The sequence below is a fragment of the Atractosteus spatula genome (assembly GCF_055471065.1).
Source record: "Atractosteus spatula isolate fAtrSpa1 chromosome 10 unlocalized genomic scaffold, fAtrSpa1.hap1 SUPER_10_unloc_16, whole genome shotgun sequence".
Lineage (NCBI taxonomy): Eukaryota > Metazoa > Chordata > Actinopteri > Semionotiformes > Lepisosteidae > Atractosteus > Atractosteus spatula.
This window is the reverse complement of record NW_028296619.1, coordinates 1-24717: the sequence shown is the minus strand read 5'-3', so window position 1 is coordinate 24717 and position 24717 is coordinate 1. Positions and strand designations below refer to the sequence as shown.

The 24717-nt window shown below is 41.7% G+C and overlaps 2 non-coding genes and 2 pseudogenes across 2 annotated transcripts; 1 reads left to right on the top strand and 3 right to left on the bottom strand.

Annotated features, from left to right (window-relative positions):
- Positions 1-3061: 3061 nt before the first annotated feature.
- trnat-agu (transfer RNA threonine (anticodon AGU)) lies at positions 3062-3135 on the top strand. The gene has a single exon. It is a non-coding gene; the product is annotated as a tRNA-Thr (tRNA).
- A 1013-nt stretch (positions 3136-4148) lies between these two features.
- On the bottom strand, positions 4149-4230 carry trnal-aag (transfer RNA leucine (anticodon AAG)). The gene has a single exon. It is a non-coding gene; the product is annotated as a tRNA-Leu (tRNA).
- Positions 4231-23368: 19138 nt separating this feature from the next.
- LOC148812771 (5S ribosomal RNA) lies at positions 23369-23487 on the bottom strand (annotated as a pseudogene).
- Positions 23488-24024: 537 nt separating this feature from the next.
- LOC148812770 (5S ribosomal RNA) lies at positions 24025-24143 on the bottom strand (annotated as a pseudogene).
- Positions 24144-24717: the final 574 nt, after the last annotated feature.

Here is a 24717-nt window from a genome sequence, read left to right as displayed (position 1 = left end):
TGCAGCTCGGAAAGCTGCAGGAGGTGGGAGGGTGACTCTGGTAGACAGGGCTGACCTTTGGCAATAGGATTTATACTCTCCAAGATGAATTTTGCACTTTCTGGAGAGGCGATTTTCTCCACTTCAGTAGCCCGATTTCGTCGATTGTGTGGAGAGGGCTGTAGAATGTGGCGCCGCCTTTCCTGCTCCGTCCATGACAGGCGTGCTGGTCTCTGGAGAGAGATCACGGTCCATCAGCGCACTCCAATAAAGGCACTGGAAGCAGCTGAATCGCATTGGCGAAGCTCAGCACTGGGCCGCTGGGCATGATTTCCCACCGTTTCCATAGTGTAGTGATTATCACGTTCGCCTCACACACGAAAGGTCCCCGGTTCGAAACCGGGAGAAAACAGACCGGCGCCTTTTGTCTCCACGCACACTGTTTGGGGATTCGCCTAGCGCTGTGATCGAACAGACCCACTCACCTCTTAGTGTGGTGGGATCTGCACAATGCATGTCGCAGCGCTTCCTGCTTTCACCTCAATGCGCGTCCTGATGTACCCCGGTCTCCCGCGTGACAGGTGGGGATACTCACAACTATACTAACAAGGAAGACATCGCTCTCTCCGACCCCCTGCATCGTGTCCCGACCCACCGTGCTGGAAGCCAACACGTGCTGTGATTCCTTTACAGAGCAGAAATGACAACCGAGGAGCCGAGAGAGGCGGGGAATCAAACCCCAGTCTCCCGCTTGACAGGCAGGGATACTTGCCACTATACTAATGTAGAATTTGGGCATTTAAGGGGACAATTATTAATTGTAGCCGTAAATCACGAAATTGATTCTTTTAATGGCAGAATCCAACCATGCGATATAACTCAAACAACGCACACACACAGGTACTAATACACGAGGATACATTTATTAATACATAAAATATGCATGTAAACCTAACAGATCTTATCGTGATGGTTTTCAGAATACAAAAGATATATATTCAATCAGTTACAAAGAGTTACATATATCAAGAGGACATACGTTCAGTATATCATTCATTTAGACCGTTTCGTAATTGAACTTGGTTACAACTTCTACATTAGATACTCAAAACAAGTACATAACTCTTAGGAATTAAATTGATATCAACTGGTTGGGATAACAATTGAATTCTTGAGCTGTAATGCATTGAAGTTGAATACTCATCCAATCTCTGGGGATTCAGATCTCCTGCGGGCTCTCTGGCTCCGTGCCAGGCTGTGCTGTGCTGCTTGCGACGGTGCGCTGCTGACGCTCACTGACCGGCTAGTTAGTGTTGGCTTTAACTAGCAAAGTTTGTGCACAGGAGAAAAGATGACTGTGGGTCCCAGCAAGTCAGGAAGAGGACCGGTTCGTTCCTGATGAAGCGCTAGTTCTGAATAGTGATTCAGCTGTCCACAGTTCCGACCTGTTCACGAGGCTTACTGCTGATGCTAACCTCGGGTGGATCCTCTGGTTACTCTCTGGCAACCTCCGCTCTAGACTCTTAGAACAAAGGAAAGTTCTGGCACTCGGACACACTGGCCGTTCCGTGGTTGTCCGGGCTGAGTCTCAGGATGGTCAGGAGGCGCGCTGCGAGAATGTCCTTCCCTTGGGAGCCTTCTGTTCCTGGGCCGTCCTGCCCTGGAATTCTCCTTTAAATTGTCCGAAAAAGTTCACAGAATTCTTGCAGGCCCTCTGTGTTGCCTGTTGTTACCTGGAGGAACTTCAGCTCGTTCATTGGCTGAAAGTTCCATGGGCAGAGTCCCACGTGGGTTACTCGGCCCTACCAGTCCCTGATTGGTTGATCAAGGTGAGATGTGAGTCACTTACTCCTGACACTTAGGAATGCAGTCCAGATGTCCTTCTGGCACTCCCTAGACAGATGGGCGCCAATGGTTGACCATTGATCATGATAGCCAGGCTTAGCTAAGTGCATCCCCCTTTGGGAGCTGTCCCTTATCAAAAGAAAATATCTTTAAATCAGCCTGCATGAATAGTTTCTCTGTGGCTGCACCACAGAGATGAACAGAGAGATGAGGCCTCATTTGGGAAAGCACCGCAACACTTAATTCTGTCTTATTAACAAGCATTGCCGCTACACGGGTTTGCTTGAACCTTTGATAAAAAAAGTGATCTGATCTGAAACTACCCAGCTTACAATCTCTGAGGTAGTTGTTACTAAATACATGTGCCGTGTGCCTTTACTTTTGTAAAAAACTGGTATCGGGAAAAGTTTCTTAATATTTCTTTTGATTAGCATGCAAGAAAATGTGATCATTACCTATGGAATTTCCCGCCAGCGAGGAGCTTGAATTCACAACCTTGAGATTCACCTTGAGTCACAGAAGAGGTCGGCCTGGTCTTCAGTTTGCCAACGATAAGCTCCGGCAGTGCTCCTCTGTAAAGCAGATTGTTCGGATCGGTTATGTGGGACGGCACTTCGATACTAAGATCGTTTGCAGCACACGCACGGTTTCCCCCCTTCACACAAAAAACATAGACGAAGGAAGCTCTCTTGTCTTGGGCTGCTGACTCCCGGATTTAAAGCGCTCTGGGTGCCAGCTAAGTCTCTAACAAGCACACTATAAAGACAGGAATTACACTTTGCTCACGTCACGCATGGAATGGCGAGGCTACTTGTTCCAATATTATCTAGTCACACCTCATATGGTGCCGATTCCTGGTTTTCATTTAAGAAAGAGCACTGCAAACACCGTAAACAGTGCAAAACGTGTGATGAAAGAAGTCTTTTCCCCCTTTGTCTAAAGCAGAACACAGCGGAGTCATGCCGAGGGTTGTGAGATCAAGATTTCAGTGGAGCACTGTCGTCTACGTCTTTAGCTACATGAGTTGGACATCCTCTTGTACACGGAAAGCAGATTGAGATCCTCTGACATGAAAAGTGCCAGATAAAAGCCATTTCTCATCCTTTCTCTTAGTGGTGGAGCTATCGCATGTAAATGAAGCAACTTGCAAGGCGAGCAGGCTCGGTGCACACCGAACGCAGATGTCTCAGAGCAGTTGAGACGTGTCCAAGTGGCTGTCAAAGGACGGCACTTTGCCGGCGCCGTGGCTTAGTTGGCTAAAGCGCCTGTCTAGTAAACAGGAGATCCTGGGTCCGATTCCCAGCGGTGCCTTTCTTCCTGTCTTACTGTACAGAATTTATCCTTACAGGCAAATCCCATGCCTTTTAATTCAGGTGAATGCAAGTGTTCGTTTCCTTTCTGGAACAACTTGTTTTGAAAGAAATCTATACAGCTTGCGAAAGATGAAACACAAATCTTGCTTATCAGTGAAGAAGAGGTACTCCCAGCAGGCCAGCTAATACCAGCAGTGTTTTTTTTTCACCCTAACCCAGAGAATGGAGAAAAGCGAGGCGCCTGTGGCTCTGCAGTGTAATCAGTTCGCGAGTTCGGCGGTTAGCTGAAAGAGTGGCAAATGGAGCTCGCCCCAGCCCGTCCTTATTCTTTTAAAGAGGATAAAAAATTAACTTCGCCGCCATTACTACCAGCTTTAAAAGACTGCCATGGGCTCGGAAAAAAACACACTACAGATGACTTTTCTGGAACCGAAGCAGAGATTCCTTTACGAACCAACTGATAAAGCTCAGCCAGTGAATACTGTTAACAGAATGTGAAAGCACGATCAACTTTGTAACTGCAACCACAGGAAAAACAGCAAGAAGCAGGCTCCATTCCCCATTTAAATCTGTCGTGCGAGGCATGCTTCTTGAACGCATGAAGTAAATCCCACGATCGCTTTTGAACTTGGACAAAGTACTTCCAAAGGAGCGCTATGCGCAAAGATTTAACAAGCTCAACCCCCGCCAACGATTCGGTGTGAAGAAGCAGAACATTCAAGTTTCACAGACAGAAGCGGCACGCCAGCACAGCCAACATTAAAACGGAGGGCACACTACGATTTGCATTGACACAAAAGTGATCTGGGCAGACGTCGTTCCCTGCATAACGCAAAAAGTGGCAAAGCGCTTTTGGGTTGAGAGGACGCAAGAAGGTTTTTGTTTTGTGCCTTGATGTCAAGCTGAGAAAGCATCTTTAAACACTTTGCTTAGTTTCTCGAGAGACTGCCAAAGAGCAGCTCCCTCCCTTTCATCTGAAGTCAGCTGAAAGGAGGTGGCGACAGAAGCACCTGGCAGCGGTGGGATTCGAACCCATGCCCCCGAAGAGACTGGAGCCTTAATCCAGCGCCTTAGACCGCTCGGCCACGCTACCCGCTGTGCGCTGTTTCTTTGTCTCGTTACTTGCTCGGAGGAGGTCGGGTGGGTTTTGCTCTTGTCGCCCGACTTAGTGGCGTTATGACCGTGGAACCGACTGCACCTGCTTTTTCTGAGATGCTTCCCCTCTCATGGCGAGATCTCGACTTCTTTAACACCTCTGGATAAAGATCTTCTGTGGAGCAGGTTTCAGACCTCTGCGTACAGCACCCTTGATGTCATTTTATCTTTACAGCAGCCGCATTCGGAAAGTTGTGTCTTTTACGTTTTATTTGAACAACAAAACTACATACAATACAAACAAGAGCACATATAACGTATCAAGAACATCGTCAGGGGCACATGCTATAATACAATTACACTTTATGAAAAACGATTACACAAGGTAAATAAAGATAAGGTCCGCACAGCTTGTTCTTACATTTCGAAAGAGTCCGTAAATACCCCTTTACGTCTATTTTGAACTGTTCAAACGTAGGACTCTTCCCAGACCATTTCACTTTATACCAAATTCCTAAACGAGGATGCATCTCCTGTTTTAGAACTATTTTGGCCATGTGGCTTATACAACACACCCACAGTATTCTAATGGTGGACTGCAGATCTGTGCTATAGTTCAGTCGAATTCGAAGGATCCAGCAATCGTACTGGATTTGACTGGGATTCTGAAATGTCTCTTGCAAAAGTATTCGGGTTTGCTTGAACCTTTGATAAAAAAAAGTGATCTGATCTGAAACTACCCAGCTTACAATCTCTGAGGTAGTTGTCACTAAACTCGGACGTGATGTGGCACACATGTGCCGTGTGCCTTTACTTTTGTTAAAAGCTGGTATCGGGAAAATTAAAGTCAAATCCCAAAACAGTAACATATTTAAGAGTAAATGCCTCCTAATAGCTAGCAAGCGCTCCTAGTTAGTAAAGTTGTTTGTGTCCCTGCCTGTCACGTGGGAAACCGGGGTTTGATTACCGACGGGGAGACAGCTAGTTTTTTTATGATCAGATTCCAATCTTTAATGCTGTGTGTGAGAACTTACGTAACTTTCCTTTTCTCACATTTTCTGACGACTATTCCGAAGGAGCGCCCTGTCAACTCCTAATACTTTTCAAAAATCTGCCTGCATGTTTGATTATTTTTGTTTTATTTAGAAAAAGTTCAATATTGATCATAACTAAAGAAATTTATGATCAGAAACAAAAACAAAATGTTGAAGATGCAACTCGATCTTGAATCAGAGCTGGGTGACACGGGCTTTTGTTCTGATATGGTTGTACGAGAAACAGGAGGAATCTCTTCTCTCCTATGGAGCATGAGCTGAATCAGGAATGAGACATGTCATATATCAACGCATGACCTACATCGTAAAACTAAAACTAAATTAAAAACTAACATTAAGTTATCAGAGACATTCATTTATATACAAACAAGAGACAGACAAAGCAATAATTCTACATTAACTTGTCCTGCACTGATCAGACTAATTGAAATGGTCTGATTCAGAGCCTGTGCAGCTTGTGCTAATACAACAACGCCAGTATTGAACCCTCAGCACCATACTGACTACTGAGCACAAGTTCAGCTGCTCTCCAGCTTTGTTACGCACGTTTTTTTATTGCAAATGGAGCTGATCTCCAGACAGTACAGTGTTAATTAGTCAGCAGCCTCTACTAGTAATACATCGCCCCTGTCCAAAATCTCTAGGTAAAAAAAACACATTTTATACATTTGTCTGCTTAAAGATATAATCTCTTTAAAAAAGACAAAGGGTTTGTGTGTCAATTGTTTCGATTAATTTCGAACGCAAAGAAAAGTAGTTTTATTCCAAGAAATCACACATTTGTCGCATCCTCCATACTATACTTCTCTCTTGTAGTAGTAAAGCATTTTGATTTAAACTGAACAATATATTAAATGTTTCTTCTATACACTTACGATTAACATAGGCAGCCTTGAACGGATTGCGGAAATCAAATATACATCTGGATTCAGAGTGTGCTTTCCAACTTTTGTGTAACATTTTCCTTTGATAGGGCGGAGTTGTTTTTAAAATCTGGATTAAATAAAAAGGAGTGACGTCAGTGTAAAACAGCTTTCCTTCATGGGGAACAACAGTTGTGTTCCATATTTCTAATTATTTTGGTTTCAAGATAGCAATTTAGTATGAAACATAAAAGCCAGCTGGATAAATCTGTTACACGTCATTTACAATGGTCTTTCAACTAATAGCCCACGCAGGGATCAAACCCCAACTGTTGGTACGAGTTGCATAAGGCTCTGCAACATGCAGATGAGAAACTAACCTCCGCTTCTTTATTATATACACAGTGAGCTATATATGCGGGCTTACTGGCCCCTACGGGCTCTGTATTTGATTGCGGTACAAGACCGGCCATGGAGAAATGAAGTGAAGAGGGTGTGTTCATTAAAAGGCTCATAGCGTCCCTGGGAGGTCTCAAACCACCACCCTTTTGGTTAACAACCGAGCCACAAAGACTCATGTACAGCTTAACACTTCTCGGTCTCAGTGAAAGTGATACACTCCGTAAAATTTCTGGAGAATCATTTGTCAATTTCCCTACGGGATTAATAAAGTATTATCTATCTATCTTAAAGGAAAATCGCCAACAGTGGCCGATATCTATTGGAGTTATTTTCATTCTATACTGCAATTTCTGAAGGGTACCCTGTGAAAATACGAATTTTGACGAGAAGGGATGGACATATAAGGTCAGCAGGCTTGGGGAATTGGACCTTATGGTGAAGGCTGCGGGCTCAGCATCAGCAGAACCTGATCAGTATCGGTTGACTCCGATATACTTTGACAACTTAACTTCTGGATTTAGAGACATTTACCTTAGTGTCGGTATACTAAGATGTTTTGGTAACGAGGAAGGAGGGACAAAGCAAATTGGCAGAATGTGTGCTATTTTGTTGACTACAGTCCTCCCATGCCAGAGGGTCAATATTAAAAAAAAACCTAACAGTATAATCTCTTGTACTTCACAATTTAACAGTGTCTGTTACATTGTGTCTCACACCTCAGTGTCAGAATTGTGAGACGAGTTTGTAATCAGGAGGGAGGGCCATAGCAATTCAGCAGAAATTGCATTCACCTTTTCCCAATGCATTCTCACATGCCATTTTCTCACATGCCATGCTCAGAGGGTCATATTTTTAAAATGGTATCATTAAATGTCCTGAAGTTCAGGATTTTGACAGTCTGTTATATTGTGTCTCACACCTTGATGTCAGAATTGTGAGACGAGTTTGTAATCAGGAGGGAGGGCCATAGCAATTCAGCAGAAATTGCATTCACCTTTTCCCAATGCATTCTCACATGCCATTTTCTCACATGCCATGCTCAGAGGGTCATATTTTAAAAATGGTATCATTAAATGTCCTGAAGTTCAGGATTTTGACAGTCTGTTATATTGTGTCTCACACCTTGATGTCAGAAATATGAGACGATTTTAAAATCAGGAGGGAGGGCCCTAGCAATATAGCAAACATTGCATTTACCATTTGACAATGTATTCTCTCATGCCATGTTCAGAGGGTCGTATTTAAAAAACGGTACAGTACAATGTTCTGAAGTTCAGGATTTTGATAGTCTTTTCCATTGTGTCTCTCACATCTGTGTCAGAATTTTTAGACATTTTTATAACCAGGAGGTAGGTTTGATCACCCTCTGCTCATCCTCAGTTAACCATATAGTCTCATATGCCATGTTCTAAATGTCCCATTTAAAACTGCTATATTAAAATTTCTTGTAAAATGCAAGAGTTTGAGACTTTTTATGATCAGAAGGCAAGGTCGTGGAAAATATGCAGAAAGTGCCAGTGAATTTACGTTTTGCCTTTGTCTTATTTACTCGTGGTATAACATGCCAGTTTGTTTTATTGTGAGTTGTGTTTCTGAAATGTGCTTCATACAAAAATGCAATTTGGACAGTCTCTACTTACATATTCCCCTTTACTGAGGAAATGTACAGTAATACATCCGGATAAGTATTTTTAAAAATGACTATTTAAATTACTCATTTAAAAATGAGCCATCTACAGGCGAAATACGACATAACATCACAGCAGCAGCATTTAAGATGGAACGAAAAACGCAAAGCAGCAGCTGGCGAATAAGAAGCCAACTTCAGCCTCGTTAATGCAATAGCATTAGGTGAGGTGGAAAAATATTTCTTGCTCTGAATCTTAACATTTTTATAGGAGGTGTTCTAGGACTTCTTGCCTCAGAAAAAAAAACTGCCAGTACATCACTTATTTCTAATCCATCAATAGCAGCAGTGTTATCAGTACTGAGCCCTAAATGTAGGTCCTATCATCATATAAAAAGTCGAAAGTATCGACTGCATTCAACTGATAAAATGTATCTTCTATGAGAGTTATATCTTTATCCAAAATACATCGGAAACAAATTTGCACGTTTTTTGGGGGGGATCCTGAAGACTGAGACTCAAAACTTTTTTTTTCCTTCTTTCCAGGAGGAAGGATTATTCAGATGCAAACATTGTCCCAAAATCAATGTACTCTCCATTGATATTCAAATCCTCAAATTCTTCATCTGAACGTCGATATTGAAATATGATATCGTACAAATTGTGGTTTTCTTTTTAAAGCAAATTTTATGCTTTAAATTAAATAAATTTTATTGATTATGAATGTGCCGGAAATTTTTCAGTACTTTAGAGGGTTCTGCCATTTTAGATGTTATGCTGTTCCTGTCTGATTTATCAAATGTGTCATTTAAATCTCCAGTCATTTCTATATCAGTCTGAATGCCTTGCAGTAAAGATTGCAATTCATCCAAAAATGCCAAGTTTCCCACTGGTGATACATACAAGGAAATGAATGTATATTTTCCCCCCAAATCAACAAATTTAAAATCAAATACCTCCCTCATCTGCAGGTGGAGAGAATAATGTCAGAATAAATACAGGTTTAAAAGTCAGGAGCATTGATAGTCCTATTTTAAAATGACACTAAAATGCTCACAATATATTAGAAAGCTCTGTAAAATGCAAAAATAATAAAAAAAATATTAAAACAAGGTACAAAGTAATAATACACAGTTATAAAGCTCAGGAATTATCAATGTGAAGTTACAATGGGTTGATTGTGTTTCATGTGATATAAAAAATAAAATGTTTGCAAAAAATCCACTTACAATATGCTAAAAATGGCAAGAATACTTAACCTTTTACTACCAGTGACTTATTTAGCCAATGTCCACCTGGAATTTCCTCCCCCTTAAACATTTGTTATATCTCTGCAGCAGAACATAGCAGGAGCCTGGTTCAGGTCTTAAATTGAAGCTAACCCCTTTGGCTTTGAGTGTGAATAGTCAAATTTCTTATATTTCTTAATGTGTCCACTCAGCAGACAAACATATGAAAAAAAACAAAAAAAACAGTTTTGGCGAACATTTTTTTTGGTCTTCAGAGGTCAGATTTTCAACTATATGCATGTCAAGGGCCTGGGAATGATTTGTAAACCTTGTTCTAGGTGGCTACTAGCTTGGATAAAAATTTGGGACAAATTGATCAATTAGAAAAAATTTTACATCATGTTTTGTGAAGACTGGACCTGGAATGAAATTTCCGGCCTATAATAAAAAATCATAAAAATATTGAAAATAATAAGAATAAAAACCATTGCAATTGCTATAAAAACCTTAAGACACTGCTAGAGAGCCTTTATCTGCTGTTATGCAATGAAAAAAAACCTCAGAGTTGCCTTCTGGTGTGAAAAAAAGGAGCACTGATAAGAAACTGATAAAAAACTGATTGATTATCCCTTCTGAGTCAATGATTGACAGCTAAAAATGCAGCCTGAAGCTTCTAGAGGAAGTCTCACCCCCTAAGGGCTCTGAATGGCTGAAAACACAAAGAATGACAGCGTTTTTTACCAATCAAATCGCCTTATTTCTGGCGCTCATTCTTCAAAAATTTATTACGTAATCAGTAACGTTTACTAGTCTCTAGCTCTTGAGATAAACTAGTCTGCGTTATTTTGGATATATATCATGCTCCAGAATAAGGTAAAAACATGGGATATATATATATTTGCTGGTTTTTGCTTTTGCGGTTTTGTTGGTAAAAATGTATGATATTGACATGTTGTGCTTGCCGGGTTGCCGTGTGTTTCTATTGGGATTCTGCTAGTTCATTAATTTATTGGTTTATTGCATAATAGTGTCATGTCTGTGGAAACAAACTTTATGGTTTTGTTGTGGTGATATTTGAGAATACGTGCATGTGAGAAAATTTGTGGAGCGGTTTCAAACAAACGTTGTTTATCTCGCGTTTATCTTAAAAATAAAAAGTGTCATTTGGGGAGACAGGAGTGGTCCTCGGTGACCGCGATCCGGACTAAGTTAACAGGTGTGTAATTTAAAAAAAAATAAAACAAGTTAAAAATAAATACTAAATGGGTTTAACATTCAGGAATGTAATTGGTCAGATGCTTACGATAAGTGATGCTGGTGTTTCGTGTGATTTAGCGAATTCAAAAAAATATTCATTTTAAAAACGGCAAGAGCTCGTATGAAAAATAAGTTCTTAAGTATCTTTGTTACAACAGCCGCGCCAGAACTATTCAGATACTGTACATCAGAAAAGTACCTGAACTTGACTGGTTTATATTCAGTTATGTGCATTGGGAACGAAAGGGAGACTTAGATGGATTTTATTAGGGTTTTAGGAATCAGAAAATTTATTTCTACACGTTTATGCCTACGAGCAGAAATAACTTCCTGCTTTCAGCGCTTTTTTTGTTTCTGCTTGTAACCTCGAACAGAGAAACCCAGTACTGACTCACAGAAACACCCCGGAGTTTCTGTGTTTCTGGGATTTAAGAGGGATGTATGCAGCGGTGTTACTAGTCTGGAAGGAGGAGACGCGCATTCCGCACGGGGAGCGTAGAGCAATGAGCCGCACCTGCTGCGCGCTGAGTCCTGTCCTATATAACCGCTGAGCACGGACACACAGAGTCTCCAGCCAGTGTTGGAGATTTATGATTTCAATGTTTTTTTTTCCTTTTGAGCAGAAGCTGGGTTTCTTCCTCTAGTTAAAGTTATTGGAGTTGTGGTTACTGTGCTAGACCGTCGGGAATAGCGCTTTTATTTATTTTTTTGTCAAGCAGTCTGCTGTATACTGTACGTGAAATAAAGATAAGAGTGCTTTCTTGATACTTCACAAGAGTATACATAATCCACGAGCTGTATTAAAAAAAATGAACTGGAAGAAAAGCAATAGGGCTGGAGTTTATAGACTGTGATGCAAATACGAGAGTAGGAGAGGAGGGGACTAGTTCAGGAGCACAACCGGCCCTCTCCTGCCCATTCTCCCACCAGGGTCTGTTGTAAGCCAGTGTGAAATTCAGCTCCTTGCAGTTCAGCTTTCGATCACTCAGCTGCATTGCCCTGGGAATGTGGGGCAAATAAAGGAGATAGCAACCAGACTAGAGGGAGAGTTTTTATTCCTAAGGAATGACTTGTTTTACAACAGCAGACAACTTAAAGAAACAAAAACCTCTGTTCTGCTGCTCCAGGTTGGTTCCACTGGGAACAAGTGTGGCCAGGAGCTCATGAACAGTAATTAGGGGTTGTTTCCACAAGCGGGGCTGGAGTAAGTTAGATGTCAAGGGCAATAAAACTCATTAGACCTAATTGACCAGTTAAAGTGAGTTGTTCTGCTTTCTGCACAGAAACCAGTGCTCTCTTCTCAATGTGTGGGTGAGTCTCTCAGTGATATAACAGCTAGGCAGGACTGCCACTGTGGTCTATTTCATCACCTGTGACCCCATCTTCCAAAGACAACAGTCCAATCTAGCATAGAGTGTCCCGGACTGCTCCGTCAGTGACAGTGAGAGGTTTATCTTGTCTCTTGTTCCGCCAGAATGTAACAAATAGTGACCCCTTAATGGAGGAAACTTCAGCTTTTGTAGGTAATTATACCACTTGACAATGTTACAGGTGATGGGGGGGAACCCCTAGTGATCCCACAGTCTCACATAGACAATGGCCAGTCTACACAAACCTCCAGTCAACACAGCCCTGACCCCTGTTATGTCACCCAGGTCTACTCTGTGAGACAATGATTATTTAGGAAAATTGTAAGGAATGCATTCCAAAGCAGTCAATGGAAGTATGGAATTAAAATAGTCAAGTCTTGATAAATAGAGTATATTATCTATTTATTATACCTTTACATTGTGACAAAAACAAATTTCAAGTCCATTATGAGCACACACAGCATATTAAAGATGGGTCTCTGCACTGTAAAGGAATCTCAGTTCACTTATAAAAACTTTAGCTAATAAACCTGAAATGTCATTTCTTTTACTGCTTGTTCTTTAAGGTACTAACTCATTGACATTATGTAGATTAAAATAAGACTATTCACAAAGAAAAAGCATTTATCACAAATGTATCATGCCAAATAAACTCTAGTAATCAAGAGCAATTAAGAAAAGGAAACAAAACCATCTTTTGAGGATGCCAGATAGAAATGTAAACACACACTCACACGTGGGGCCAATCTTACCAGAAATCAATTAACCCACCAATGATCTTGGACTGATGTCTGAAAACCAGAGCAAACAGTACAATATTAAGGTACTAAAGCTATTAGTAGAACAGATCTAGCTTCTCAACATAATACTTATGTCTGAACTTCATTGAATAGTGACACTTCAATCTTTCATATTCAATATTTTTCACAAAATCAACAGCTGAGAACAGACCGCCATATACCTTTATCCAGTGGTTTTCAGAGCAGAGACTTCCGTGTGGGCAAGAGTTCTTTCCCTGAGGTCCACTGCACTTCAGCTAGCCACGTTCTGGCTGGGTCGTGTGTACTCCTGGGAACGTCGCCTGTAATGAATATTGGGGACTTTGTACAAATTAATAATGTGAGCATATAAATATGATTTGTGTTGAAGCCAAACATAGACAATCACTGTTAAAACTTGAATTCAACCTCCAGTGTCTGCTTTTGAAATGCTGATCATCACCCGTCTTCTGGCTTCTAGATGGACGTGTTAATGGATATTTCTTGTCTTCTTTTTTTTTCCCCCATATGCTCTTCTCTGTATCATTAAGTACTTCTGGGTCATTTCATGTACCTTGTGGCATCTTGGCTGATGGTGAATGGCAGGCAGCTGCTCTAAAAATAACATGCCTATTAATATGATGTTGAAGACAAAACCAAAACAAACAACTTTGTTTTGCACTTTACAATTTATCACAAGCTTGTCATATTTACAGTCATCAACTGATTTAGGCTGCTGTTCCTGTGAAAAATGTCCTTTGTTTAAGAAAGATTCAATTTAAAATCTTTAGGTTTTAAATATAAACCACTGGCAATGTGGTAATCACTTTTACAACTTTTAAGAAGTTGCAAGATATCTCTACAACTATGTTGTCCTTAACCTATTCAGAAACTACCACTAATATTGTAAGAAATTGTTCTCTAGACTCTAGATCTTGTGGGCTCTGTTCTCGATGAATTGGAAAGGTGTCGTTCATGAAGTCCAGTACTCTGTCGATCTCTCTCTTACCAAGAGACTACCCATCTAACGCTGCAGGAAACTCCAGTGCCTGGTCTGGGAATGCTGTGCTATTCAGATTCTGTCAATAAATTTCAAGAATGGTTCACCTTTTGGTTTACACTGTGGCATTTCTTTGCAGTAACAATTGAGTGGGATAGTTATCTGCCTTCTATACTCTTCTGAAAATCATGTATCTTTTTAGCAGTCCCATATCCTTTCCTTATATGCTTGCTGATGAGAATGAGAAATGCTATTTTCAAGACATTAACACGAATATAATTTTTACATTAATTCCAAGGTACAAGAAAATGAATATCTTCAAAATATGCACTTTAATAAACTTACTTAGTTTCTTTTTTGGAAATGGTCAGTGAACCAACCACTCCAGAGCTTGTCCTTCAACCTTGAAATTATTTCCTGGAAATGCTGTAATCACAGAGGAGCTCTTCTCCCCTCAACAATGTCCCTTTTTGTCACAGACAGAATTATGACAGGCTGTTCGTTGATTATAAATGACTTTCTTACAGCCCTTACATTGTCTTTTCTCTTTGATGGATTTATCCATCTTCCAATTTGCCTCCTTATCCGGGAGGCAGGCTCAGTGTTTTTCACGAGCATCAATGCACAGTTTTTGTGCAGGTTCATCTGAAAAGAAAAGACATCTCATGTCTCCCTCTGTCATCTGTGAGCTTCAGCAGTTGTCTTTGTGATGACCTTGCCGTTGTAATCACACACCACCTCTCCCTTCTGGAAACACCTGGAAGTCACAAACTTCTTCCCCTTCACAGGATCGTCAGTGATGCTCAGGCCTTCCCAGATTTGATACTTTATCAACTTTTTAATTTGCATGCCATTTGGTGGCAGTCCTGTGTTGGGCTTCCACTCCTCAAGCACTTCAGACACTGTTGATACATTGGCTGACCAGTCCATCTTCTCCGTCTCCTTTCACAGCTGCTGACCTGGGCAGTACAGCACAGTTTAGTGAAGTAAAGATGAAACGGCTGATAAAACACAAATAAAATGCAATTAAGGTACATTCCAGATTTTCTTAAATACCGTACATGATTGGAGCTATGCAGGTGGAGGTCTTTTGTTCGGTATTAACATGGATTTTAATTGGCTTCTATGAAAATTGGCCATGGTGTGAGTGAGTCCTGTGATGGACTGGTGTCACATTATGGGTGATACAGTACTTTGCATCCACTGCTTGCCAGGATGGTTCCAGTTCTACCACAACCCTGAATTGAGTGGATGGGTATATCAATGTAGCCATCAACTTGCATGTTCCTCTTCTTCACTCAATGCAAAGGAAGCCAGCTGTTGTTTGAGGTTTTGTGCTCTTTAACAGGAATTATGACCATTTTTGTGCCCACTTGTTGAAACAACACTTTCTTTGCACCCATTCCTCAACCTGTAATAGCGAGAAAATAAAAATGAATACACCAAACTGTAAAAATCCCATCTATGTAATTTCTTACTTTTGTTGTATGAAAGTATTCTTACTGTCATGTTCTTTACCACCCCTGGGTGCTACAGGTGCTTCAGCTGGAGAAAGGCCTGCAGGTAATACAGTACAAGAAGCTGCTCAGGCAAGGTGATGTCTTGCCCAGTCTGTGCAACACATCTCTCTTTGCAACACTTTGCAACACCTTCCAGCAATCCTTCGTACTTGGTTCTGGACTCTGCAACTGTCTATATCTGTGGGAGAAATTAATACTCATCAACTTTTTTTGTATTCAAATTAAAAGTACAACTGAAAGAAGTTTTAAAATGAAAATGACCTATTTTTAGTAATCTCTTGGCAACATTCTTACTGTTCTTCTTCTGAATATCCTTTAGGATACTTTGGAAGTTGATGATGAGGTTAGCCAGGCTGGGATCCTCTACTTTCACACTGATATCATTTAGGATGTAGCCCGGAAAATGGTTTATGTTCTTAATATAATTAGCAATGATTTGGTGAGACAGTCCAGTGGTCTTCATTTGGTTACAATAATTGTTGTTTTGGATAGGCCCTTTACAAAGTTTAAGGAAGATGCAGATGGATCCATAAAAACAGGAATCTGGAAACATTTTCTACCTCACAAATGTAGAGTCACTATGTTTATGGCTGAGATTTCACATGGGTGAATTTTAAGCTAAGGAGTAAAAACATGTGCTATGGAAATATCACTGCTCAATTTTAAATGCCTTTAAAAATAAATACCTCCTGAGAGCAATCTGCCACTCCAAGATCCTTGGTAAGGTCCTGTTTAAACCCAGCCAGGTGAGGAGCATCCAGGGAGTGCGTTCTGTCCAGTCCAGCCTGGGTCACCGTCTTCCTGAGAGCCTGCTGATGGCTTTTAAGAACTGGGAGGACAGTAGGAATACAAAATACACATTTAAACATTTTTACTTCTAAGACAAACTAGAATACAAGTATAAAACAAAAGATACATTTGGAAAAAATAGAAAGTTCTCCAGAACTCACATCTTCCCCTTCCTCTTCCACTTCAGTCTCTGGCATCTCTTCCTCCTGGACAGCAGCCTCTTGCTCAGGGCATCTGGACCACTGGTATATCATTTTAACATACCCTTACATAAAGGTAAAGGTTAGAAATGAAACAGAAGAACCCTTATAAATTATAAATATCTTACCTTGCTGATGTGTCTTCAGGATTCCACATAAAACAGTCCATGGACTCCGCCAGTCTCACATTCTCACCACACATGAGCCCTATGCTCTTGCAATCCCCGACCTGCCCATTCCTCAGGTGATTCAACAAGTCCTTCCTGGCCTGGAGAAGGAACTTGCTGATCTCCTCTGCTGAGGCTCATTTCATACACACCCTCTTTAGGTGAAGAGGAAACTGGTCAAATGTCTTCAGGCAGGTCTTGCACACCAGAGGAATCCTCATGGGTCTCTTTTGAAAATAAATAACTTTTGTGTAAAGGAACAAGTCAAGACTGTTTCAGTTTCTTAACCGAGCCTTAATTTTCTCTCCAATAGCTTCACCATATTGTTTATTGAATTTTTATCAGAATTATACCTTGCTCTAAAATAATGACTTTATAAAACAACTTAACTCTTACTTGGTCTTGTTCGCAGTCTTTCCAGTAGAAGTCGTTGTAGAATTTAAGAACTGCTGTGATAATTTGATCTGCCCGAGTGTCCTTCCCTAACCCAGTATTGATAGCTTGTGTACTGTAGGGTCCAAAGGTGGTGTTCTGCAATTTCCTCCCATAATGTTTCTTTGATCAGTTGGAAGCAAGTGTGAAAGCTTCCTCCCAGTGGGGAAGCTCAAGATCCTCTAGTTGTATGACAAATTTTCCTCATAGTGCTCTTCGAGGATCTGCAGTGTGGTGTGAAGCCAATTTTTGGCATTGCTTACCAGCTTCAAATATGTGAGTTTGGGTGGCTTGGCAGGTTTTATGAGTTCCTCGGTCTTCCGTCGTAGGCTGGCGGGTGCTCGGTTCTCCCGTCCAATAAAACTGCTGTGTTTTGTTAATGGTGGACTGTTTGGATCATTTTGTAGATGATCCTGGTTCCTTGTTGGAAGGTATCCTGTCTGTTTGACATGTTTGTTGTGTAGGCAGTGTGGAGGGTGACCGTACGGTTGCGTACGTTGTCAACTCTGGATTGATCCATACTTACCATTTAAATGCCTAAAGCTTCGTTGACACCATTAGGTTTCCACTGTTAGGCAGCTTTACCTCTGTAGAATCTGTGGCTCCATAGGAAGACAATCTTGCCTTTCTGTGTGTCGCTATGTTTCTGCCTGGGTCTTCTTCAGGCATTGTTCTGGAACACTGTGTCCATGCTGGCCTGTTTTTATCCTGTTTTGTAAGGGGCAGTGTGTTGTAGTTCCTCCTAGGGGGCTAGTTTGTATCCTATGGTCTGTGTTCCTTCTGTACGTTTCTGTACGAGTAGGTGCAGTTTCAGTTGGTGAATGGGTTTCTGCTTTCCCTGGTGGGGATTATGCATGGACCATTAACATCTCAATAGGAAATCAGGGTCTTTTTGTTTTCCTCCCTAGTAGGACTGTGCAAGCTGTGCGAGTTTCCATAGCTGATTGGTTTCAGTTATTCTTCTGTTTGTTGCGTGTTAGTATGGTGAAGAGTTCCAGTCCCTGTAGGGTCTGGCTATTGAGGAGAGGGGAACAAAGCTCCTTCTCCCAGATTTTATCCGAGAGGGGACCATCTGGGACAAGGAGAGCACTCTCCTTCCAACGACTAAAACCCTCCCGGTTTTTCTGATGTTCAGGTCTTGTGTAAAGATAGTATTAAGTCTTTTGATCCACTCCCTTTCCTTTTTCTTTCTTTCTATCTCTGTCCAGTTGGGGTTGCTTTCCAGTCCCGTGGTTCCTGATGTACCTGTGTTGTGTCAGCTGGGTTCGGATGGAGTTACCCGTTCCCCCCACATAGGTCACCCCGCACTTTTTGCACTGGATGCTGTAGATGGCGTTATTGATGTTTTCTGAGAGTGCCCTTTGCAACTGGAAGATTTCTTTAGTTTCTTTGTTTTGGATCATTGTTTTCTGTTATGAAATGTTTGGCTCTTGGTGTATATGATCTGTTTTGTACAGGTTTTAGCTTGCTTTGGACTAATTAATGCTGAAGGTTTTTGTTTTTTTCTGTGTGCAGATATGATTTTGTGCTCCCTCGGTATGTTTGTGTTTTCTAATATCATGGTTTTTGGTTGGTTTTTATGCTGAGTTGAGAATATGATGTGTTGAGGGGTATTTTTCTGTCATCTGGAGTTTTTCTATTTAGAAATGTTTGTGCCACATTTTTGAGGAAACTTTGTGTGTATCTTCTCTGGCATAAAGCTGGGAAGAGTGTGTATTTGGCTTCCTCAAAGTCTTGTTGTTGTGTACAGATTTTGTGGAAGTGTAGGAGTTGTGATTTTACCAGTCCTTTTAAAGTATGTTTTGGGTGGAAGCTATCCTTGTGCAGTAAGCCGTGTGAATGTGTCTTTGAAAAATACCTTGATGTCCAGTTTGTCTGTGTTGTTGAAGGAAGAAACCTTGTATGTGGTGGTGTCTAGGAAGTCTATCAGGCTACCATGCTTGGTGTATTTGAGTTTAATGGACCTGTGGTGTGTGTTGAGGGTGTTAATGATTTCTTGTAAGGCTTGATATGTGCTGCCTATATGTTTATTTTTTATATCTTTGCCCTGGGATGGACTGGTGTCCTTTCCAGGGTGTAGCCTGCCATGTGTCTATTTCTTGCCACGTTTTAAAGTGGAGTTACAATCTTACTATTTTTACAGTTTAAATTGACATTTACAAATGTATATTGAAGCAGCTACCCACCTGAACTACACTATGTCAGCATGTGTAGTCTGCAAAGGAACAAGTAATAGGTTTATTCCATACTGAAAAGAGAAGAGAGAAAACTCAATGTTTCGGCTGTGAAGCCTTCTTCAGGTGTGAGAAAGACAGGGCAGATTACAAAGATTAAATAGCACAGAAGAACAAAAGCTGGGAGAAGGGAGGAGGCAGGAGCAGCAGAGAGGCCACTCAGGAAGTGCAAAATGGAGAGAGGTGAAGAAAGGTGTGAAGTCAAAACCTGCAAGAGAATAGAGAAGATTACATTAAAATAAGTCAGTCATTGAGAGATCCTGGCTATTTGAGGTGAAAAGAAAAACTATGGGCTTGGAGAAATCTTTAACCTTCCCAGCCCTAATATGTTCTCTGAAGCATTCTCCTAGTCTCCTTTCGGTTTCCCAAATGTAGATAGCTGGGCATTTTTTGCAAGAGATACAGTAAATGAGATTCAGGATGTTGTCAGGGTTATCTGGAATTGTCCTGTGATGCCCTGATTGTCGTTAGATATGTATTTGCCAGTGATGCAGCGAGTGCTATTGCAGGGGAAGGTGCTGAGTGTGAGGGAGCTGTGAAGAAGAAGCTTATGTGGTGGTCAGCGATAAGAGATGATTGGGCGGTCGGAAAAAAGAGTACCAATGGAGGGATCGTCCTGTAAAATGTAGTCATTGTTAATGATGGTCCTGGGGATAGAAATTGGGTTAGGGTGGTAGGGAAGCACCGAGGGAATGCAGTTGTGAGACTGGGAGTTCCTGATTGAGTTGATGATCCGAGGGCTGTTTTTGGCCCGGGAGTAGAATAAAGCGACACTTTTCATCAAACATTTTGACAGGTACCACGCCCCCTTTTTCAGCCAATGGGAGGCCGCCATGGGCAGATGTCCTGCCCCCTTATCGGCCAATGGTGCAATGTTATGGGCGGATGTCCCGCCCCCTCGAGAGCCAATGGTGTGTCATAATGAGTGTTGTTGTCCCGCCTTCCACCCCTAGCAGCCCCAGGCCTCAGGGTCCAAATGCCCACCACCGCATCCCCTTCGATTTATAAATAAGTGTGTGAAAGAGCGTATTAGCAACGAGGGATGGAAGGTGATCATGTCTGCTGCAGGTTTGAATGCAATCTATTATAACCCTAGGGAATCGGCGGTGTGGGAAGTCTGGTGAGTGCCGCGAGTTTCTTGGGTGTGAGCGCACGCACGCACGCATGCACACTGACTGACTGAGTAAAGTGTCACAGAAAGAACTCGCAGGACAAATAGCATGTGAAATGTGAACCACTTTATTTCATCGGTAGGTTTTAAATTACAGAAACATCCCAGTATACACTTTTAAACTTTTCACACACATTACAGACTACTGCTTGCAATCGCCAATTAAATGTTGGTGCAGAAAATTAGTTGTAGCTATCGCCCCAACATTGTTCAGAAACTCAGCAGCATCTGAAAAAGCATTCATAACGCCCTTTCTCTTGCCATTTTTTATAGCCATGAACACCGAACTGGGCGACCCTAACAGAGCAAATAAATTAGCCTGAGTGATCAGAGGGACGGTGTTACCACAGGTTCTATGTAAAATACGTTGTATTTTGGAATACACACCGCTGAATCCGCCAGGCTTCAGTTTCTGATCTGAAAACATCAGAATCGCAGTAATTTCACTCATGTTCTTTACATGCACATCTATCTCTTTAACAAATTCAAGGACATTAGCATTCAGTTAATTGATTTTCATTTCAAGCTTTGCAGAAAGAAGAGTGTAAAGCACTTTTTGTAAGAATTCTTACGTATACATTCGAAATTTTTCGTTCTTCTCACAATGGCACACCTGTGTCTGTAAAACAGAGTGAAAGCTCTATTCACATTGCGAGTATTTCACAGCCCTGGTTTTACATAGATCTTTTTTCTTTTCTGTAAAAATAAGTATAAATAAGTATAAAATAAGTTTTGCAACGCACCAAAAGTCACGTGTAGTATTTTTCCATCTACCTTTACAAGTAAGGAGCGTACATTCTCATATGGCGAGCGGTCGTCAATTATTTTTCTCAGCAAGTGCTTTATAATCTGCTCAGTATCATCTGTAAAAGTATAGGCACCCAGGCCACTGGCGATGTACAGAACAGCCGATAAAATTCGGGCTAAACTGAGACACTTATAAATTTCTAATGCGGCAAACAACACATCTTTGTACTGTAACATGACCAGGGGAAGGGTCATTCATAACAGGTATTTTCGGAATGACCTACTTAAAATACTAGATATGGACCTTAGCAAAATGGCTGCCAAAAAGAATCAGCTGACCGGTAAATGGAAAGGGTCTACCCTGAGAAACAATGAGACACAGCTGAGCCGCATCAGGAACCGAAATATAAGTGCCCCGGAGGCAGTGAACAGGGCGGAAGCCGATAAGGTGAATGCGGTTTGGAGGAAAAGAGAGGAAAGAGGTGTATGTTAAAGATCGGGCTAAAGAATAACGGACTACTGAAAGGAGAAAAGGTTTATGGTTTTTGGATTACGGACACTGGATAAAGATACATCGCGGATTGGCTTTATTACGGACTTTTGGAACTCGGATCGGATCAGGATTAAGGGAACGGATTACGGACTGTATTTGGAAGATAGTTGGAGGAAGAAACGCCACAAAACTCAGGAAAGAAAAGTGTGGTGTGAGTACTACTTTCATTTACATAAACTTTCCCCCGGAGACACCACAGTACCCATCCGCGCACCCGACAACCAGGCATGTGTGACCCCGTTGACCTGGATGATTAATCAAACAGGCCGCGCATTCATCAACCACAACCCCCTTTAAACAATGGTTGAAGGTGCAACATACCACCCACTTTACAATCTGATCCATAGCATCGGGCTCATTAGAGCCATCGTTAGCTAAACTAGGTTGAACATTATCATTAATCACATTTTGGCGAACACACATGAACAGACACGAAACATTCAAGCTTGATGGTAGTTTGAAGATTGATGCATCGACCTCTTCGTTATTCTATTAAAGGAAAAAAGAAAAGGAAGGCTTAACAAAATAAATAGGCATGCTTTTTACCTAAAATATTTAAATTGTAATGCCTCTTTTGTGTTAGAGTTCTTTGTTTGCTTCGAACTTGCTGTGGTTTAATATTTACCATTTGTAGCAACTCTTCATCAGTCGTTGACGGACCCCCAACACCTGAATCGCCATCAGAGTTCACATGACAGCCACTGTCACACACCACTGAGTGCTGAGTCAGCTTTTGCTAAAAAGAAGACAAAGTGTTGAAAACGAAATACGCTAAACGCAGATTGAAACAACAATTCCACGATCAGAAAAAATATTTTAGCAACCTACTTCTTCAGTTTGCATAGCAGAGGAATCCGATGATTCACTACTCAAAGAAGCCATCTTCGCAGCAGTCAATATCGGGGCCTCACAGCTCAGGTGTCACACTTCAAAACTGGCAAGTCGGCTAATTTAAGCATAAACTCCAAATTTGTAACCATGCTCAAGACATTTTTCAAATGGTTGTGATGTTTTAGAACGCCCCACCATATCCCCCCGCCCCAAAATCACACGTGTTTTATCGAGAGTGAAAAGTAATCACGTTGAATTAAAATATGTAAGCTTATTTCAATGACAAATTCTCAACAACTTTTCAAAAGTTTGAAATGATTTTCCACGTACCGTGAACGTAAAGTCTTTAAACCTTAAAAATATTAACATGCAACCCAAGCCTCAAATGATGTGTGTTTCTCTAGAAAAGAAATTACATTGAATCAAAAAATGTAAAACTTATTTTATCTTTTGAGAAGAGCATTGTAGGGCGGGTCTTTATATTTTAGTGGATAGGTCATAAAAGTGTTAAAATAATTGAATAAGACACATTTAGCAGCGATAACTTATAAGCACGAGCAAAAATTGATCTTATAGATTATAGACGCTTATAGATTTTAACAATATAACAGACTTTACTAAAATGTTTACTTTTAAAATAAATATTACATCACAACATGTCCACACTCAGGCACCTGCCGTTAAAGGTTATGGGATGTAGAGATACAGTATATAAGGTTCATGATAAGAATAAATGGCTGGCGATAAACCTTTCCTCGATCCTTTGCGGACTTGTAAAACTGTTCATGATCAGAATAAAAAACGCTCACGCTATTACACAAGCACCCGTGTCTCGCCAAAGCTGACAAATAAACAGACGGAAAAGCCGCACTGCACGTGTGAACAGGGGAATGAGCGAGCGAGCGGGGATAGGGCGCCTCCTGCGCTTAAAAGCTTACAGCACCTGGTATTCCCAGGCGGTCTCCCATCCAAGTACTAACCAGGCCCATCCCTGTTTAGCTTCCAAAATCAGACAAGATCAGGCGTGCTCAAGGGGGTGTGGCCGTAAGCGAGAGCAGGGCTCACTGGCACCCTTCTTATAGAGAGGACAGCTCCGCCACATCTTTTACGACGCTGCTTTTTTTCCCTTGCGTTTTTCTCTTCTTCCCACGTTCTCTCTCTTCACTGCCTTCGTCCCCGCTCTATTTCACTTCAGCCTTTCACTCTTGCTTCCTTCCAATGAGGACGGAGCTGCGGGAGAAAGGGCGCTATAGAGGATCGCTGTGGAGAGCTGCTGCTGTGCTTTGACATCTGAGCTCTGTGGAAAATGATCTCAATACAATTCTGAAAAAGGCGACTCCCCGAACGCCAGCCGAACAAGTCTCCACAGCCGAAGCGCTGTGTCTCTTTTCAGCTGGCGATAAACCTTTCCTCGATCCTTTGCGGACTTGTAAAACTGTTCATGATCAGAATAAAAAAGGCTCACGCTAATACACAAGCACCCGTGTCTCGCCAAAGCTGACAAATAAACAGACAGAAAAGCCGCACTGCACGTGTGAACAGGGGAATGAGCGAGCGAGCGGGGATAGGGCGCCTCCTGCGCTTAAAAGCTTATAACACCTAGTACTCGCAGGCGGTCTCCCATCCAAGTACTAACCAGGCCCGTCCCTGCTTAGCTTCCGCAATCAAACGAGATCAGGCATGCTCAAGGGGGTGTGGCCATAAGGGACAGCAGGGCTCACTGGCACCCTTCTATTAGAGAGGACAGCTCCGTCACCTCTTTTACGACGCTGCTTTTTTTCCCTTGCGTTTTTCTCTTCTTCCCACGTTCTCTCTCTTCACTGCCTTCGTCCCCGCTCTATTTCACTTCAGCCTTTCACTTGTAGCGGCAATGGTTGTTAATAAGACAGAATTAAGTGTTGCTGTGCTTTTTCAAATGAGGCCCCATCTCTCTGTTCATCTCTGTGGTGCAGCCACAGAGAAACTATTCATGCAGGCTGATTTAAAGATGTTTTCTTTTGATAAGGGACAGCTCCCAAATGGGGATGCACTTAGCTAAGCCTAGCTATCATGATCAATGGTCATCCATTGGCGCCTATCTTTCTAGGGTGTGCCAGATGGACATCTGGACTGCATTCCTAAGTGTCAGGAGTAAGTGACTCACATCTCACCTTCAACAACCAATCAGGGACTGGTAGGGCCGAGTAACCTACGTGGGACTCTGATGCCCATGGAACTTTCAGCCAATGAACGAGCTGAAGTTCCTCCAGGTAAAAACAGGCAACACAGAGGGCCTGAGAG